The sequence below is a fragment of the Canis lupus genome, chromosome 8, assembly GCF_011100685.1.
Source record: "Canis lupus familiaris isolate Mischka breed German Shepherd chromosome 8, alternate assembly UU_Cfam_GSD_1.0, whole genome shotgun sequence".
NCBI lineage: Eukaryota > Metazoa > Chordata > Mammalia > Carnivora > Canidae > Canis > Canis lupus.
In genome coordinates this window covers 30,385,967-30,407,114 of record NC_049229.1, presented here as the reverse complement: position 1 = coordinate 30,407,114, position 21,148 = coordinate 30,385,967, and the positions used below count along the sequence as shown (strand labels likewise).

Below are 21,148 nucleotides of genomic sequence, written 5' to 3'. Positions count from 1 at the left end.
CTGGGTTAGGTCAGTTAATCTTCCTGAGCCTGGTTCCTAATCTATGAAATGCAGATGCCATGATGTTGCCTAACCTCCTGTCATTGCTGTGAAGATCAAAGGAGATCATCTAAGTGAAGGAACTTTGAAAACTGTAATATGATTGTTAATTATTCAAATAATATTATGAATGGAGAATAGAATTCAAATTGCTATGAGTGTGGTCCATGATGAGCAATCTTTAATATTCCATAACCAGCTCCAGAGCCTTTGACCCATTAATGGTTCATCACATAAGATGCGGAAAGAATCACATACTGGATGAAAGATTTCACACTGGATAAAACAGTTTTTTTTTTTTAAAGGCTGGTCCTCTGATCAGTCTAACAATCCAAATTGTGAGCATGTGCATGTGTCTTTTAAGAAGGATACCCCTTTAATCAGGATGCTTCTGAGGCTCTCTGGAGTTCCTGCAGAAGCTGATATGGAAAACTCACTTACCCAAGCGGCCTGAGTCACTAATTAGACAATTTGCACCAATTTGATAGATCCAGCTGTTCAAATAAAACCTGCCCTGATGGGAAGGCTGAGAGAAAGACTGGAAAGGGCAGGATTGGGGATGAGAATCACATCCAGGGAAGACAGCTGAGCCAGCTGCTTTCCTTAGGCGGATGTCTGAGAAGCAACATCTTTATAAGACTAAAGAGTTTATTTTAACTATAAGGAAAAGAAACTAAGTACCAGTCACCACTAGCAAGGGTGATCTTTATCTGCCTTTGTTGGCCTGAGAGAAAGAAAAGGAATCTTAAAAGGCTTCAGCAGCTGCAGGCTCCTCACAGAGGACATCTCCTGCACATTGCTGACATGTCTTGGATTTTTCCAACCTTACCTTGTGTTGGAAGAAATTACTGCGGGAGTCGAATGTCCTCCTACACACGTGACCCCACGTGGGTGTTAGCCACTACCCCTCACGCAGCAGAATCAGCATTTCCCAGTCTGGTTCTCGTAAAGGCCAGTGATTGCCCTGTGGAAGGCTTTGTGATCCTTTCCTTGCTTGGAAGCCTCTCTCTTCCAGCACCTGCGAGCCCTCACCCTGAGAGATGGCTAATGTGCTAATTACTCCGAACCCAAAAATGTAAGCTGTAAACAAATGAGAGCTGTGTTTATAATCAATCAGTTTTATGACCTTCTGATGGTGATGATATCAGTGGCGTTTACACTGGAAGACCGCACAGCGTTCTCCAGCAGCTGGCCGCTTCTGTTGCTTGAGAGCAGAGAATGATGTGGCCCATTAATTGTAGTCTTTGCACTGAAGGGCATGTTACCTTGGCCAAATGGCCAATCTGGCTCTTGGAATTGCCAAATAAATTATTTTCAAAAATCTCAAAGTCAGCTTGGATGGTTTTCAAATAATCTGTGGTTTGGGGCCTACACTCCTCCCCCTCCCCATTGAAAAACTAAAAATGCATTCTTTCTGAGCTGTAACTTGATATATACATGATTTGAAGACAGCGGGGAGACACTCTAATCCCAAAGAGAGAGAGAGAGGTTTGGCCTGGATGCACAAAGAACTCACTCCCTCTGATTTAGGGCTGACCTTTGCTACATCATTCTCCCTGCCCTTAAGCTGTTTCTCCACCTGAAGGCTGAGGTGGGGAAGACTCCTGAGCAGATGCCTGCCGAACACTTTGTTATCAATGGAACCAAGAGGATCCATGCAAAGCGTAAATATCATAAAACGTGGCAAGAGAAATGTTTACACCAATCTGTGGTTTCTGATCAAAGCCAAAATTGCTGGGTTCTTGAATGAAAACTTCTGGCCGCACATGTGAGATTTGCAGCTGCCTTTGGCACCTATAAAATATGATTTGTGAGGTGCTGAACAATGTCCTGGGGGTCTCCAAAGGCTGCTCCTTTGGCACCAAGATCCTTTTCATTGAGTCATGCCAATATGTGGATAGGCCAGTTTGAGAACTTTGGCTGCATTTTGGGCTTGTTAACAGTGTAAAAGATTTGCCAGAGAAACCCCACATGCATTTTGCCCCCAAGCACCTTGCCCTTCATTTATAGACCCCTGGGAAAACCAAGCCCATCTGTTTCTCATTCATTTACACTTTACTCATCAAAATGTTGGTTTTGGTTGGATTCCTTTGTTTTCATTTCAAGAAACCTTTAAGAATGTGGAGTGAGGAAAAGATGGGTAATTGGCCAGAAGTGCTGATGACCCTCAGCGCTCTGTCCTGTTTCTAGCATTAGTTTTAGTTCTCTGTATGGTGACAAGCAGTATTTCCCCCATTTATCCCACTTACTAGTGTGCTTAAATTATTATTAAAAAAAAAAAAAAAAAAGGAAAAGGTGTATAAGTACAGTGTTTTGCCTCTGCTCTACCACCAGAGATTAGAAAACAATCTAGAATCTGAGGAGTTTTCATGAGGGGACACTCACAGTGTCTCAGATTTTGCCTTTTCTTTCTTTCTCTTGTTTTTAAAGAGTCAACTGCTTTTTCTTACATTCATGAAAGTGAATGAGTGGCTGGGAACTGGGAAAATGAGTCTTTTTTTTCTTTTCCTTTCTTTGTAAATACTCGTGAAATTGTGAATATTTGTGAGCTGCAAGAAAAATACATTCAGTCTATTTTCTGGTCTTGTTTTTTTTTTTTTTAAATCTCTTAAAAAAATTCTTAAATCTCCTCAAAGCAGCTTTTTTTCTTAGTTCTTAGTCAAAATCAGTAGTTGTAGGCCTCTTAAGTGAGGCTAAATTCCTGCCTTGCTTACAGTTGTAAACTTGCTGATCTTTAGAAGTAGAAATAAAATTAGATTACATCCTGTCCCCACCACCAGAAAAAGGGTAGATAGTTCCCTCCCCAGTTCTTAGTTTACACATTCCTGAATAACAACCATAATCTAAATTGTGTAGGAACATGATGAGAAATATCTCAGTTAAAGGGGACATTACAGAGGATTATGTATTGTATGTATTATATAACCTTAATCAAGGTTCTTGGGTTAAGTTATCAAGTTTTAGTAGTGGTGAACCTCTGGTACTATTATGAAGTATCTCAATAACGTCTTATGAATTGGTGTTAATGCTGTGACAATCAGATGCAGTGTAATTTGGCAAATTCATTCCCTTTTTATGTAGTAATGGCTTTACTTTTTGTCATGTGTGCCAGATGGTAGGGGACCAATATAATCTGCAAAATTGAAGTAATTGGACAAAGGAGACCCAACTGCTATTATGGGACTTAAGAAGTTCTAGAATTACCACTGCAGATATGGCTTTCTGTTAAATACCATTCAAGTGGGTGACAGCCTAGGGCAAGCATTGAGAACCTGTGCTGTGAGAACAGGCTAAACCCCAGCTAAAATCTGAGATCTGCTACTTTGTACTAGCCACAACAAGTTACCGAGCCTCTCTCTTTCCTCATGGATATGGTAGGAATAATAATAGTGCCCAGTCCAGTGGTATGTTGGTAATAGCCAATTTCCGTGGTGTAAATACTCTCACTGTGGTTGGTTTCAGGTCGCCCGCTGGAGTTGGCCAAGGTCGGCACAATCAGTTACTCCTGAGCTGGTGCAAGCCATTGCCAGCACTCCACTGACAGTACCTTGGGGTGTTAGTTGGGGGTATTAAAATGAGATGCAGCATGCAAAGCGCTTAATATCCTGCTTGTATATGCTTTATTTCCTTCATTCTAAGATGGCATCAATTGTAAGAAAAACCATATTTAAAGATAGGTTTTAAGGAAAATTTTTATTGATTGTATATATCCTGTATCAGAAATGAAAAATTAACAGTTTGTGTTACGATTGAGGAAATAATGTTTACCCTGCAGAAGGCACTATGCTAAGCATTTGTCATAAGTGAAAAGCCTACACCACACATGCTTTTGGCTTATGGCTGTATCTGTTTGCTTATTAAATTAGAAGTACTCAACCAAATGCTAACACCCTGGGCCTTCTGGCTCTTTCATTGGAAGTCTTACCTGTAGAAAGTCTCTCTGTCATACCTTTTGTTAACCTACTAGGGCTACTATAATAAAATACCACAGTCTGGGTAGCTTAAGTAACAGACATTTATTTCTTACAGTTCTGGAGGCTGAAAGTCTAGATCAAAATATTAGTAGGTTTGGTCTCTCCTAAGGTCCTTCTCCTTGTCTTGCAGTTGGTGTCTTCCTGCTGTTTCCTCCTATGGCATTTTCTCTGAGCACCTGTATCCCTGGTATCTCTTTTTCTTCTTAGAAGGTTACTAATCCTATTCAGTTAAGGCCTCAACATATGAATTTAAGGGGATACAGTTTTGGTTCATTACACATGTCTTTAGGCTGTGTATTAATATTTTGGAGTTACCTTAACAAATGGCCACAAACTTGGAAGCTTAACAGAAATTTATTCCCTAGGCCAGAAGTCCAAAATTAAGATGTCCACAAGGCCATGTTTTTTTCTGAAGGCTTTAGGAGATGATTCTTTTCTTCTTTTCTTTTCTTTTCTTTTCTTTTCTTTTCTTTTCTTTTCTTTTCTTTTCTTTTCTTTTCTTTTCTTTTCTTTTCTTTTTTCTTTTCTTTTCTTTTTCTTTTTCTTTTCTTTTCTTTCTTTTCTTTTCTTTTTTTTTTCTTTCTTTTCTTCTTTTTTATTTTTTTCTTGCCTCTTCTAGTTTCTAGTAGCTCCAGGCATTCTTTGGCTTATAGTGGCATTACTCCAATTTCTACCTTCATTTTCACATGGCCTTCTTTTCTTTTCATCTACGTCTTATAATAACAGGTGTCATTGGAGTTAGGGTCCACTCAGTTAATCCAGGATGATCTCATCTCAAGATTATTAACTCAATTGTATCTGTAAAGACCCTTTTCAAGTAAGGCCACATTCACAGGTTCCAAGTAGACACACCTTCTTTATTGGGGGAGGGGACACCATTCAACCCACTATAGGTTGATTAATTCATCCTGTCAAATGCATGAACAACATATTGATTTGTATCACAACTAGATATAGCAGTAGTATCCAGTAAAGAAACTATTTGAGAAATCTTGCTTTTTATGAGCTTTTCACAAGCCCGAACTAGCTGACACCAGCTGTGGGAGAAAGAGCTACCTGACCACCCAAAGGCATGGGACCTCCTTCTACAATGTAGAACACTGTAGAGTTTGGACTAAGCTACAGCTTAGCAACCTAGGGAACTCCATTTCCTAGCTCCTTTGAATTTTACTGTACTTATGTGACAATTTCTGGCCACCAGACTAAGGTAGTTAAGCATTCTATGTGCCTTGTCCACATTGCCTTTTGTGGCACCTTCACAAAGTTAAAGTAGACTGCACACTTGAGTCATCACCTGGGGAATAGGTGCTTAGGAGAGATGTCCATCAAGGAATATCCTTGTAAAAATTTGCATGAGTAAGAAATAAACTTGTACTATATTAAACCACTGAGATTTGGAATTGTTTGTTATAGCAGTTAGCTTATTTTAACACTCCGGGTGATACTACTCTATTTATGCATGATAAAGTGCATTTTATAATGAAATTGTACCATTGGTTTGTAAGATAGCTACCACATTATCTTCATATACTAGGAGTTAGTCACAAAGTAACATTGGCTAGAAAAAAGGTATTGCTGTCTGAAATCAATTCTGATCTGGAAATGCTATAAAGAAATGTTAAACATTCTATATAACTTACCCTAACTTTCCAAATTCATTTGTTTTCCCTTGGAAATAACCAAGAATTGGTAGTAATATTGAAAGATTATTTCATAGGGAAGAACACTATAATTTGGGGAGTGATTATGATACTGTGGAAAAGAACCTAGCTTTTAAGAGGCAGATGAGTTTGTGTTTATTTTTTTTTTATTTTTTTTTTTAATTTTTATTTATTTATGATAGTCACAGAGAGAGAAAGAGAGAGAGGCAGAGACATAGGCAGAGGGAGAAGCAGGCTCCATGCACCGGGAGCCCGACGTGGGATTCGATCCCGGGTCTCCAGGATCGCGCCCCGGGCCAAAGGCAGGCGCCAAACCGCTGCGCCACCCAGGGATCCCTGAGTTTGTGTTTAAATGCACAATATGCCACTTCTACTTCATGAATCAGGAAGATAATTTAATATTTCTATGCCTTACCTCTCCTTACTTATAAAGATGAGAAAATGACACCTACTTCACTCATAGTTACTGTATTAATTAGATAAAGTAATGAAGTATTTTATGTTTGTTTAGTACACGGCTCAATTAATGATTATGACCTTTTTTTTTTTTTGCTATTATTGCTCTCATTGTTATTGACTGTGGTCTGTGGTTTCTGAAAATATCTCAGAATACTTCTGTTCCTCCACCACCTTCTGTTTTAGCTTGTTGCTTGCAACACCTAGATTGCCAGACATGATCATTTCCGCTAGTGTGTTGATTGAGTTTAAACCATCTAGATGTAGCTTGTCAAATTAGCCACCATCCATAAGTCTTAACACCCTCTAGAAAAAAATGGTCATCTATATGGTGTAGATGCCTAGTCATGTTCTGAAATGGATGGTGGTAGAGATCGACCAGTAAGACCTTCTAGGTTCTTAGAACATGGTATATTAGAACAGATAATAACATGAGAATCTGTTGAATTTCTAATTAGGTAATATTTTAGGTTTGACTTTATAATCTCTATTTTGACTTTAGTTGAAACCTTGAGACCAACGAGAAACCTGTATGGGTCCTGCTTGGTGGTTAAACGACTGTAAACTGCATGAGGACAGAGCCTGTGAATATTTTGTCTACTACTTTGTATCTCAAAGCCAACCAGTGTCTCACACATAGTAGGTGTTCAGTGAAAATCTGAAGAATGAGTAGGTAACCACTATGGAATATAGAACTGGACCAAAGGCTGCCAGAAGGAGTTCTTAGGACCTCTATAATATATGTTAGAGTCTAGATGGGACTGATATGACCCTGCCACATTAATTAATTGAAAAATACTCCTCCTAGCATGGCTTAATAACCCCTGAACTATGCAAAGCACATTTCCCCAGCATTATCTGTCATTGTTTTTCAACTCTATTTCATGGGAACTCACTCAGGTAAATACTGCTTCTCTGGCCACCAGAATTACTGAAATGGAGTCACTGGTTCTGTCTATATATTGTAGAGGAATGCAAATCCTAACATAGAGGTATCCCCTCTCTAGCAAAATGGTGAGTTAAATTCAACATCTGTTTCTTGAATATAGTTCAGGAAGGGGCAAGTGATATGCAGTAGGATATTAAAAAGGGAGACTTGCTATATAGAGTGCTGTTTTCTAGAGATTTTGAGGTGCTTATTTGTACTATGGCAATTTCAGGGAAGAGAGAGCATTTTTTTTAAGGTTAGGATTAAATAGGATAAGACATGTGAAGAAACAGTCCTGGGCCTGGCACAATATAATGCCCAAAGGGTGTTAGCTAGTTTTGTTTTATATTCTTATTAGAGATATTAATATCATCACTGTAGTGGATGCTGTGGTGCTCCTCCCAGATCTTCCCTTAAAGATGAAGACACTAATTCCTCCAGGTGCCAGCAGTGTTAACTGATGATAGCTCAGAGCTAAATCTGTCTCCAGAAGTTGCCCTTGGCTGAAAGGAACTTGTTATGGACTGAATTGTGTCTCCTCAAATTTAAATATTGAAACCTTACCCCCCCCCCCCATAACCTCAGAATGTGATTGTATTTAGAGATAGGGCTGTAATAAGAGGTAGTGAAGTTAAAATCAGGCCATGAGGGTGGGCTCTAATGCACTCTGACTGGTGTTTTTATCAACAGAGATTAGAATATAGAGAGAGACAGCACAGGTGTGCATACACAGAGGACAGAAGAGTTGTGTGGGCCTGGATCCTGAGGGTGCTGTGTAGAGACAACAGGAGGGCAACCATATAGAAGCCAAGGAGAGGGGCCTCAGGAGAAAGCAACCCTACCAGCCCTTTGATATTAGACTTCTAGTTTCCAGAATATGGGAAAATAAATTTGTCCTGTTCAAGCCATCTATTCGGGTATTGTGTTGTAACAGTCCCAGCAAATTAATGCAGAGGCCTCACTTTAAGTTACACCCCAAATAGGGGCAGCCTGCATTCAATAACTGGTCAGTGAGGGGGACACAGTGTCCAGAACCCTAGCCTGAGTCTAGTACATCTCTCAAGGGCTATCCCAGCTCAGAGCACTCCTACAGTATTTGCTAAGGCTCTTGAGGTTCCAATTCTTTCTCTGTCCAATCCTCACTCCCCTTGAGGGATTGTCATTGAGAGTATTCTGTAGTAGACTTCTGCACCAAAGTCTATTACAATGTTGACACACTTGAGAATCTTGAAAATGGAGGTCCCCTTGAGCTCTCTGGGTCTGCAAAAGTGGCCTACCCTGTTCTATTAAGCTTAGAACCATCCCATTGCTTATAGCTGAGGCAGAGATCTCTGTCTGAAAAGATTTGTATCTGCCTCAGGATCTATTCCTCCCTCCACTGTAGGCTACTAGATTATAATTATGATTAGGTCACAGTCCAGTCCAGCCAGGAAAGTATTGGGCTTGCTAAGGAAGGCAACATCTGTAGGAACTCAATCGACATGTATTGATTAGTCCAGGAGCCAGGAGAGTTGCCTGGGTGTAGATCCTGAGGATGTTGGATCAAAGTGGTGGAAAGGAGGTGGGAGTAGAACAAAAAGTTGGAGGAGAGCTTATCAATATGAGAGTACTCATGATACAGGATTTAAAGCTCTGGCAAGGATTCTAGGAAATGGTGCTAACATGTTATTAGTTTAGCTCTTGGAAGCTTGGAGAATGATGGCCTCACTAAATGGAGTAGAAAAAAGAAATGATTAGTGGTTTGGAGTAGGGTTATTTTAGAATAGATATGTTACATAAAGCTGAAAACCCACCAGGAAACTGCGTTACATAAAATGGCCAAAAAAGCCCTCCATACACCAAAGTGAGATGTATTATGCTGGTGAAAGGATCCCAGCCATTGAGCTCAGTGGTAATTGTCCTTCATAGACAAGGTCTGACAGTAGAGTTGTCATTCCAGAATGGGGCTCACTAATAGCAGTGGGGAGCATAGAGCCCTTAGACAAATTGAGACCAGTGTGGTGGTACTTACCTGTCAGAAACAGGTGAGTACAATTTCATAACAATTGTCTGCCAAAGGAAACTGACCTATGGAAGACTAAGGAGATGATGAATAGACAAAGCATCACTTAGAGGTCACTGGGCAGTTAAAAAGTGTGTTGCTCAATGTACACAATTAAAACAAATAAAAGGTAGAGAATCAGAAAATTGAGGGTAGCCATCTCAATAAAAAGTCACAATCGTTTTTAAAGAAATGATGCTGAAGCAATTGAATAGCCGTAAGAAAATTAAAATGAGGGAACTTTCCAGAATGCTCCGTGAGACGTGGAGGAGCGGCAGCTGCCCAAGCTGCCCCCAGCAACGCGCTCCTTCCTGCTCCCCCACACCGGCCTCGGCCCTCTCACCGGCTGTAGAAAATGGTGAAAGAAACCACTTACTATGATGTTTTGGGGGTCAAACCCAGTGCCACCCAGGAGGAATTGAAAAAGGCTTACAGGAAACTGGCCTTGAAGTACCACCCTGATAAGAATCCAAATGAAGAAGAGAAGTTTAAACAGATTTCTCAAGCTTATGAAGTGCTCTCTGATGCAAAGAAAAGGGAATTATATGACAAAGGAGGAGAACAGGCAATTAAAGAAGGTGGAGTTGGTGGTGGTTTTGGCTCGCCCATGGACATCTTTGATATGTTTTTTGGAGGAGGAGGCAGGATGCAGAGAGAACAGAGAGGTAAAAATGTACATCAGCTCTCAGTAACCTTAGAAGATTTATATAATGGCACAACAAGAGAACTAGCTCTGCAAAAGAATTGATTTGCGATAAATGTGAAGGCCGAGGTGGTAAGAAAGGAGCAGTCGAATGTTGTCCCAATTGCCGAAGTACTGGAATGCAAATAAGAATTCATCAGATAGGACCTGGAATGGTTCAGCAAATTCAATCTGTGTGCATGGAGTGCCAGGGCGATGGGGAAGGGATCAGTCCTAAAAATAGATGTAAAAGCTGCAACGGAAGGAAGATAGTTCGAGAGAAGATTCTAGAAGTGCATATTGACAAAGGCATGAAAGATGGCCAGAAGATAACATTCCATGGTGAGGGAGACCAAGAACCAGGACTGGAACCAGGAGATATTACCATTGTTTTAGATCAGAAGGACCATGCAGTTTTTACTCGATGAGGAGAATATCTTTTCATGTGTATGGATATACAGCTGGTTGAAGCCCTGTGTGGCTTTCAAAAGCCAATATCTACTTTTGACAACCGAACCATCATCATCACCTCTCATCCAGGTCAGACTGCCAAGCATGGGGATATCAAGTGTGTGCTAAATGAAGGCATGCCAATTTATCGTAGACCATATAAGAAGGGTCACCTAATCATCGAATTTAAGGTATACTTCCCCGAGAATGGCTTTCTCTCTCCTGATAAACTTTCTTTGCTGGAAAAACTCCTACCTGAAAGGAAGGAAGTAGAAGAGACTGATGAAATGGACCAGGTAGAACTGGTGGACTTTGATCCCAATCAGGAAAGATGGCGCCATTACAATGGGGAAGCATGTGAGGATGATGAACGTCATCCCAGGGGTGGTGTTCAGTGTCAGACCTCTTAATGGGGCCAATGAATAACACTGCTGCTGGCATTTTATATGCAGTAGTGGATGAGTGAAGGACTATAATCATAGCTCACTACTTGCTAGTGTTTTTGTTTTAATATTCAACTATAGTAGTGTTTTAAAAGTTAAATGAAGAATAAACTCAAATATAAAAGCTCAAAAAAAAAAGAAAATTAAAATGAAACTTGGCCCCTATAACATGTACAAGAATTAACTTGAAATACATCTTAGACCTTTTATATTTATAAAAGCAAAAACTACCAAACTTCTAGACAAAAAAAAAAAAAAAAATAGAAGAAATCTGTGTGACCTTAAATCAGGCAAAGATTTTTCAGATAGAACACAAAAATCATGAATCACAAAATAAAAACATTGTTATTTACTTTATCAAATGAAAAGCTCTTGCTCTTCTAAAAAATACTGTTGAGAAAGTGTAAAGAAAGCTAGACTGGGAGAAAATATTTGCAAAACATGTATCTGATAAAGGATTTGTATCTAAAATATATAAAGTACTTTGACAAGTCAATAAGAAGACAAAAAATGCAGTGTAAAAAATGGACAAGAAATTTGTATAGACACTTGAGCAAAGAATGTATTTGAATGGCAAATTAGCAATAAAAATGTCGTTAACACCAGTAGTCTTTAGGAAAACAGATTAGAAGCATGATAATTAGCCAGGATACAGGGTTAAGATATTAAACGTTTAGAAAAGGTTAACCATATGAAGTCAGAGATGTGCTACACCTGAAACTGTCATGCAACTGCTGCAGGAAAAGTAAAATGATACAAACGTTTTGGAAAATAGTTTGCAGTTTCTTCAACAGTTAAACATGTACTAACTAAAAACTCAGTAATCCCATTGGTAAGTATTTACCAAATAGAAATAAAAACATCTCTCTGCAAATGATCATAGAAAGTATATTCATAATAACCCCAGATTGGAAACAACCCAAATGCCTATCAACCAGTGAATTGGTAAACATTTTGTGATATATCTATATACAGAACACTACTCTGCAATAAAAAAGGATGAGGCACTGATACATGCAACAACGTGGAATCATTATGTTAAGAGAGAGACACAAGATTACAATGTATGACATAATTCCATTTATATGACACTCTAGAAAAGGCAAAGCTATAGTAACAGAAAGCAGAGAAGTGTGGTTGCTAGGAGCTGGGAATAAGGAAGGGAGAATTGATTACAAGGAGCACAAGGGAACTTTTTGGGATAATAGAAATGTTCCATATTTTCATTGCGGTGACAGTTATATGGCTATCTACATTTATTACAATGCAATGAATTGGAATTGAAATGGATGAACTTTATTGTGTAAATTTTATCTCAAAATGATTAAAAATGCTATATTAAAAAATGTAAAATTTATAAAGTCATGCTTCTTATCCCAGTTTCCAGATCTGAGCTAGTGTGTAGATCTGAAATTCACAGCAGAAGGATATATGATAATGATTCCAACAGTCCTTCTCCAAAGAGATCTACAGCTATTTCTTTGAGTAACCATACAATGAGGAAAGGGCAGCATATGGACATTGAAAGACTGTTGAACACAGGATTCAAACTGAAATTGATAGCTGCGACCTGAAGGTCATCACTGTCTCTTTTATAGAGAGGTGACATAGGAAGACCAGGTGATCCTTGGGACCCTGGCCCACATTCGGTTCACAGTGGGTCCACTGGGACTTTGGACTCACCTGGTGCCATTTCCCTAACCCTTCAGTGCATAATTGGAGTGGAGATACATGGTAGTTGGCTGAACCCAATGTTGGTTGGCTGAACCCCATATTGGTTCCTTGACCTCTAGTAAGAACTGTTGCAGTGGGGGAAGACCAACTGGAAACCTCTGAAACCCCCACTCCCAGTCCTGGCAGTAAGTAAAAACACTATTGCATACCACAGGGAATGGTAGAGATTAGTGCCAGTCTTAAAGATCTAAAGGATGCAGGGGTCATGGTCTTTACATATCTTTGTTCTTTAGTTTTCCAGTCTAGCCCCTACAAAGCCAGACTGATCCTGGAAGATAAAGGTAAACTATCACAAGCTCAACCAAATAGTAGTCCTTATTATAGCTGCTGTACCAGATGTGGTATCTCTGCTAGAACAGATTAACATGGACTCAAGTACCTAGCATACAGCCACTATCTGGCAGATGGATTTGTTTCATCTTCATCAGGAAGGAGGATCAGAAGCGGTTTACATTCACATAGGATTAACAATAGTATACACTTTCAGTTTTGTCTCATGGTAACTGTCATAATATAGTCTGAAGAGACCTGGACTCTCTAGATATCCCATAGGACATTCCATGATATTGTTGACATTGTTAATCAAACTGGATGATTATGAAGTGGCAAATACATTGAAGCACTTGGTATGGCACATAGACTGTAAAGGGTAAGAGATAAACCTCATGAATATTCAGGAGCCTGGTGTATCAGTAGAGGTTTCAGGAATCCATTGATCTTGATAAATTGTTGCATTTTTCACCTCCTATGGCTAACAAGGAAGAAGAATGCTAGGTGGGCCTTTTATTTTCTGGATGTAGCATATTCCATGAATGGGAACATGGTGACATGAAAGGTTTCTAGTTTTGAGTAGGGCCCAGTGCAAGAAATGGACCCTGCCTATTTGGCCGCATGATTTGGTAGACCCTATGGTATTACCTGCAGTAAGGAGTGATGTGTGGAGTTTATGGCAAGTGCTAGTAGGAGAATCATAATGTAAATACCTAGGGTTCTGAAGCAATGTCATGCCTCTACCATGGAGAATTATATATTAATTGAAAATTAAGTCCTGGTATGCTTTGGATTTCTGGTAGAGATGGAGCACCTACTCATGGAACCTTGAAGGGCTAGCCAGAAGTGTCTACCATTACCTGTGTTGTGTCAGACCTACCAAGTCGTAAGTTAGGATATCCCAGCAGCAATCCACCATAAGATAAAAGTGGTACATCTGAGAGTGGGCATGAGCAGGATCATAGGACACAACAAGACTGCATGAGCAGATGGCCCAGACTCCTGAGTCATCCACTGCTGTTGTATAGTTTCTTCTCTCATCTTGCCCCTGTGGTCACAGACATAATCTCTTATGACCAGCTGACAAAGGAGGCAAAAGGCCAAGCTTGGTTGTGGATGTGAATAGATGAAGAGAAATTCTCTCAGTTAACAACACCTTTGGGCAGTGCAGCACATCATCTAATTTGTGTGGTAGGAAAAATGGCCAAAGGAAGAACATACACCAACATGTGGGTGGTTGCGAACTGCTTGGCAGATTGGTCAGGGGTCTGAATGAGAATAATTAGAATTTGGAGATAAGCAGATATGGGGAAGAGTAATGTGGATGGGCACATGCAAGTGAGCAACTATAAGGTTTGGTTTATCTAAGGGATATTATTCCTAATCTTTCATCCAGCTTATGGAGATACCAAGGTATGTGGGCTTCTTTCCATATTTTAATTGTTTTAATCAAGAGAAGGGAGGACAGATTTAATAGCTTATCCCTTTGTAACATATGTTAACTTCTGGTCCCCATCAATGCCCTTTACCTCTATATTTAAATAATTTCTAAATTTAAAAAGAATTGCCTGGAACCATATCACTGTTCCCCAGAAGGGACAATTGTGAGACATTAAAGAGTGGAGAGGACACACTCAGCCAGAGGCAGAGCCCTCGTTCCAATTAATGAACTTCTTGGAGGAGAGCATAAGTAATTGGTTTTGAGATTGTTTCCACTGCCTTTGAAGGGCAATTGAAGTGCTCATCAAGATGTGCCAAATGTTTATAGAGTGCCTCTTTGGATGAGTATCTGTTTTAAATAAGTGAATTTAAAGGGGCCTGTAACTCACTTAAATTACACCAAGATGGGAGACTGGAGACAGGATATAGCTTCCAGTTGAAATTCCTTGATCTCTGGTTTAGTCTTAATTTTATAGATAACAAAAGCCATCATTGGAAGAACTTTAACCAGTTGTGTTCAAATGGTATTCAGATGGGACACAGGCTGCAAGCTATCCCCAAACTGGTTGGTTCAGATCCATTTTCTTCTTAATGCAGTAACTTGCCATTTGTTGGTTCAGCGAACACATACAGTTTGTAGCTTGAAAAATTCTTGAGCTCCCGCCTGGACAGAAGAAAAGGAGGACTAAGAGAATGCCATACCCTTATCACTGACACCTGAAAACCGTGGATCTGGTGAGTGCAAGGAAATCAGCTGCAGGACTTCAGTCAGGCTCATCCTGTGATTCCCCTTTCTTCCTCCCAGATGAATCCCAATTCGTAGTTTTCCAAGACTGCTATTTACCAGCCTAATGCACCTGTTTGAAAGCTTCAGTGAAGTACACACTTGGCTGAGGTATAGAAAGGGAGTGCTAGATGACTCTGAGAGATAGCAAGGGGGGCTTTAGGATAGAAGATGGAATAGGTCTTGGAAACATTAAGATAAAGGAGGACCTGGATGTGCAATAAGAAAAAGGCCAGCCTGAAATTTCACTGTACCCCACCAGGAAATGGAGGAAAGACTAGTAGATAAGATTGAGGAGGACTGACATCTAGACTTGGCTTTGCCACTAACTAGCTATGTGGTCTTAAGCAACTGATTTAATTTTCCAGGGCCTTGGTTTTCAAATGTAAAATGAAGGATTCAGAGAAGAACATCACTATGTGCTCTATGCCCTATTTTCATTTTAAGTTCTAAAGTTCTCTGATTTTATTTCTAAGAATGTTCAAATTATATCTAATTGTCTTAGAGATTTCAGTCACTTCGTATTTGGACTGTGGAGCTGTGTTTGCTTCTGCATCTTCAATCCTGACAACTCAGCTTGCTTTAAAAGTACTACACATTGCTTCTCTCCCCCCACCCTCCTCTTTAAACACCTATGGACATCACCTTCTTCATCACCACAGTGCTCAAAACACACAGCAAGAGGATGACCCCTGGCCTCATGCAGGCCCTTAGTGCTAGCCCAGGGGTCCAGTTGCATTGCTCTATTCCAGTCTTTCCCTTATTTCCTAGACAGCTTTTCACATCTTTTTATTTTTCTTCAGACCATCTGAACCTTCCTCCTCATCCTACTCATAGCTGATGAATATGCATCCTGTTTTCTTGAGAAAATAGAAATGGTCAGAAAAGGATTTATACCAAATCCCGCTGCCTCCTTTACCCACCTGTCTGCATCTTTGCCTTTACACTCTGCCTCCACTCCTGTTACAGGGGATGAATGATATATATGTTAATCTAAGGCTAATTCCTGTTACTTGTGCATTCCACCTCATCTCCTTTTGCCACTCAAGAACACTGCTCTAGCAATTGTCCCCTCTCCCCACTTGCTTCATCAATTTTTCTTTCTGTAATGAATCATTTTCATAGCATACAAACATACTGATGGTCTGTCTAGCTTTTTTTTTTTTTTTTTTTTTAAAGATTTTTATTTATTTGACAGAGCATGAGCAGGGGGAGTGGCAGGCAGAGAGAGAGAGGGAGAAGCAAGCTCTCTCTGCAGGGAGCCTGATGTGGGGCTCAAACCCAGGACCCTGAGATCATGACCTGAGCAGAAGGCAGGCACTCTACCAACTGAGCCACCCAGGCACCCAATACTGTCTAGCTTAAATAAAAATTCCCTTTTGTTCCCACATTTCTCCCACACTACTGCTTCATTTCTCTATTGCTCTATACAGTAAAATCCTTTAAAAAGTTGTTTCTACTCAGTGCTTACAATTTATTCTCTCCTTTTTCTGAACGTGCTCTAGTGACTTCTGTGTACCTGCATTCAGTAGTCAATTATTAGTCTTGATATTATATGACCTATCCCAGCATTTGATCCAATTAATCACTCTTTCTTTCTTGAAATGGGTGTTATTTTTTTTTTTTCCACTTAGATTCCATGACACCTGCCAGTTTTATCCTACCTCCCTACTGCTTATTTCATTCACCTTTGCTGGTTGGTTCTTCCTCATCTCCTCAACCTCAGAGCATTGGGCTGCTCAAGACTACAGTCCTTAGGCCTCTTCTATTCTAATGGACCCACTTCCTAAGTGGTCTCATCTAGCCTCAGGACTTTAAATTCATCTGAACTTTGATGACTACCAAGTATTTGTCTCCAGCCCACAAATTTTCCCTTACTCTTGGATTCATATAGTTAATTATCTATTCGACAAGGGTATCTGAATAGGCATCTAAACTTAAGATGTCTAAAACCACAGTCCTGATTCTTCCGCCCTTTCTAATCTCTGCCTCTCCTGTAGCCACTGCATCAAAGTAACTGACATCTTCATCTCTCTAGTTACTCAGGCCAAAACCCCTGCAGACATTTATGAAAACGTCTGCTTACATCCCATTATGTTGGTGGTTCTACCTTCAAAATATATCCAGAGTTCAGTCACTTCTCAGACTTCCACTCCTATTTTCATGGTCTCCCTCGTTGGTCTCCTTGCTTCTATTCTTACCACCTGTTGTATCTCAGCACAGCAGGCAGAATTGTCTTGAAAACTTTAAGTCAGATGATGTGACTCTTTTGCTCACAACCTCCCAGGGTTTTCTTATCTGGCTCATAATAAAATCCAAAGTTCTTATGGTGGTCTGGGATATCTCTAAATTTTCTCCATCAACACCTTCCCCCACTTATATTTCTCTTACCTCATTTCTTACCACACTGCCCCTCCACTTCAGCCACACTAGCTTCCTATCTGTTGCTGCCTCAGTGCCTTTGTTACCTAGGTTTGGCATGCTCTTTCCACAGATGACCACAAGGCTCGCTATTTCACCATACCTGCCCTGCACTCCTATCTATTTTACCTTTAATCTTTCACTACAATGTTTATTCATCATCTGACATAGATCTACTTTAAATACTTCTGTTGTCTGTCTCCTCTCCCTAGAGTGGAAGCCTCACAAGAGCAGAAGCTTATTCTCTTCGGTTCACTGCTGAGTCCTCAGTGCTTACACCTGGGCTTGGCACATAGTGAATGGCTGATACCAATTTGTTGAGTAAATGTGTGAATGTATAAGAATGTACAGGCCAGGCCCATGGGTTTGGGGGAAATTTAATTGGGAGACACAGGAAAGGAGGTCTAGGGGCTTGCCTATTTGGGAGCCAAACTCCTTATACATCATCTGTGAATATATCAAATGTGAAATGGCATAGCTTAATTAGGTAACAGGGAAATGCTGAAACTCGGGGAAGTAAATTGTCATTTTGTTCATTTGATGTGGTAAGATAGTGATGGACAGGGCTTGTGTCAGGTGGAGTAAAAGACTTCTGTACTCAGCTTAGTTGATTTACTTGGTCAATGCCATAAGTATAATCATAATTCAATGACATGCACTTGTCAGAAGATTGCTTTATGAAAATGCGTCTCCGCTAGCTTATGTGTGTGTTTTGTGTGCACATATTCTCAGTAGCATGCCAGATGACAGAAATTCAGAAACCATCATCTTAGTTGAAGTATGTGGTCCATTCAACACAATATTCCCTGGCCAACAGCAATCCAAGGAAATTAGGTCAAAGCAGATAGGCACACTTGATAGTATATTGTCATTTATTTGTAAGGTTAGATCTCCAAACTAGCTTGAACAAACAAAAAAAGGGATTTATTGGTTCAAATAACTTGGAAGTTTAATGGGTATTTTTAGATACAGCTGGATTGTGGGACTCAAAATAATAACTTTGTATGTGTATCTATTGGATTCTTCTTTCCTGGGTTGGCTTAATTCTCAAACATGCTCTCTGCAAATAATGGCAAAGATAGCTTCAGGCAGTTCCAACCTTATGTGGTCCCTAGCCCTACCATAATTCCATGAAGTTGGCAAGGGACAGGTCAAAAAAGGAAGCAAAACAGGGCAAATAAAAAACTAGTATTGCTACTCTTCTCCTAATGGCCAGTTGTGAAGTTGATTTACTCAAACATTTTAAGTGTATTTTTATTTCCTTGAAGTCATTGACATGGATTTGTCTTTTTAGACTCAGCTGTCTTTGATTACCATGTTTCTTAGAACCCCATAATGTTTTGTTTCCTCCACAACTCTTTCTGGCATAATGTTATTGTTTTTAATAGCATTGATGAGGTTTTAGAAACTTTAGACCAAACACAATTGAAATGCTAGTTAGGCCCCTTTGGTGCTGCTGTCATGACTTGATGAAAATTATACAGACTGGGGCAACATCTATGGGATCTAATGCAAGCAGTGTGGTCCTTTGCCATCAAAACAGGCCTCACACCATCCACTGGCCGGAGGCAAAGATCAGTCAAATTTTGGTCCAAAGGGAGATCTAGCCTGAGAACAAACTCATAGCTTAGGAAATCAGTAGGTTCTCCATGCATTTCAGTCATGAGGTCAGGACTGCTCAGTCTGAGTCCTTCCTTTAACTTTGGCCTGGGCCATCCTCTCCTCAGCCCCCTTGATCCAGAGAGTGGAATGGGAATCTTAGCCTTGACCTTAAAGCAGTTTGGCCTTTGCCACCCTAAAGCCACTGTTCTGTTCATCCCTAGTGACCTCTGAATGGAGATTCTCAGGTGGAAAATCAAGGAATATAGAGGTAGAGATAAGACAGGTCAAGGTTCCAAGCTGCAAGAAGCAAAACTAATTTTGTTAATTTAAGCTGGAAAAGAATTTATAAGAAAATTGAACACAAGATCAATGGGATGGCCAGAGGTCCAGGCCCAGGAAATCAGCAGGAATATAGATGTTGTGAGTTGAACTGTGTCCCCCCAAAAGATATTTTGAAGTCCTAACCCCCAGGACCTGTGAAGGTGACCTTATTTGGAAATAGAGCTTTAGATATAATCAAGTTAAAATATTGTCTTATTGGATGAGAGTGGCCCCGAATCCAGTGATGGACATTTTGTAAGAGAAAGGAATAGGAGCTTTACCTACAGAGTCATAGGAGAACATACAGGCAAGACCATGTGAAGATAGAGGCAGTGACAGGAAAGACGCTGCTACCAGCCAGGGAACAGCAAGGATTGCCCACAACCACTGAAAGCTAGAAGGGGCCAAGAAAGACACTTCCCTGGAGCTTACAGAGAGAGCATGGCCCTGCCAAGGCCTCAGTCTCAGACTCCTGGACTCTAGAACAGTGAGATAATCAATTTCTGTTGTTTCAAGTTCTCCAATTTGTGGTACTCTGTTATGGCAGCTCTGGTAAATTAACACAATCAGGCAGCATTGCAGCGGAAGCCTTGGCCAGAATCATGCCCAGCAACAGTCTGAATGCTAATCCACAGCTGCTGCCCCTTATTGACACTGGTGCCACTGGCTGTGCTGCCCTCTCCTCTGGCTCTCGGATGAATTGTCTGCTCTCCTTACTTCTTTGTATTCAAGTTCCAGACAGGACTGTCTGGGTGAAGTCTGGTTCACATGTCCATACCCAGGCTGACCAGAGGAGGCAGAAAACAAGAATCAGGGAATTCAGGAAGTAACATGGCAGGTCCTTCCCAGAGATAGGAAGGAGCTTTAGATGGTAGGTGACAAAAACAAGTGACCATGAATTGCAAGAAAGCAGCAATTTAAAAATAGGCTATGTTGCAAATAATAATACTGAAGTTTATGAATGGTTTGCTTGAATTTTGGCATAAACTGGAGGAATTGCAAGTTTATTTTTTAGTATATTTTTAGGCTCCTGCCAGAAGACAGGATATTTTGTATATATCTCCATGGCATATACATGAGAATGTTGTATCTGAAGATGCCATTTGTCAGGCATCTCTGCAAAAAAACAAGATAGATGTTGATGGTCTGGGTGGGCTCCGGAGAAAGCCTCTGGAGCTTGAACCCTGGTTCTGCCACTTACTAGCTGTGCAGTGTGGCTGTGGTTTAACCTCCTGGGCCATTAGTCTCCTTGTTTGCCAAAGGAGGGTAATAATCCCTAGGTCACAGTGTTGTGGTAAAGATCAAGTGAGTTAAACCCCACAAAGTACGTAGAACAGTGCTTAGTATGTCAGAAGCACTCAATGTTAGCTAGTATCCCTTTACTAGGTTCTGAGCTTTGAGAGACTATCTTTGTCCTTTGCAGGGTAGCATTTAGCATTTCTGAGCACAAAATTAATAAAAAAACAAAAACAGCACTCAAAGAGCAAAAATCATATCAGTATTTTGGTTATGCCATCAGCAGGAAAATGTATGTCTCTGGGTGCTTTGTCCCTCCTGTTCAGAGCCAAGATACACAGATGGTCCCAGTCCTCCAGGGACAGGGGATACAATTAATGCCCTGTACATATCAGATGTCTAGACACAAAAGGGAAATAGAGAATTAGCAAGTTGATTCTTTGTTGGCAGCATGGGCAGACATAAAGCCAGGCATGTATCATGGCAGGCATACCAGTGCTGTACAAGATTCTCTCTGTTAATCTTCATGTAGCCTTACATAGTCAAATAGTCGACACCGTTATTCCCATTTTACACACAAGGATATGGAGGCTTAGGGAATTGAGTGACTTGTTAAAGATCTGGAGTTATAGGGGGTTGAGTGGGTTGTCACCTAAACCAGCCTAG

At 40.4% G+C, this 21,148-nt stretch overlaps 1 long non-coding RNA gene and 1 pseudogene across 31 annotated transcripts in view; both read left to right on the top strand.

Moving 5' to 3' along the window:
* Nucleotides 1-21,148, top strand: part of LOC119876491 — a 309,631-nt gene that overhangs the window by 216,377 nt on the left and 72,106 nt on the right. For 4 of the 31 annotated variants that reach the window (XR_005363282.1, XR_005363280.1, XR_005363289.1 and 1 more), the window contains one exon: nucleotides 3,502-3,640. The exons of the other annotated variants lie outside the window; for them this stretch is intronic. This is a non-coding gene — a long non-coding RNA (uncharacterized LOC119876491). Of the gene's footprint in view, nucleotides 1-3,501; nucleotides 3,641-21,148 lie in introns of those variants that run through there. 31 annotated transcript variants of the gene reach the window in all.
* On the top strand, nucleotides 9,323-10,641 carry LOC100686446 (annotated as a pseudogene).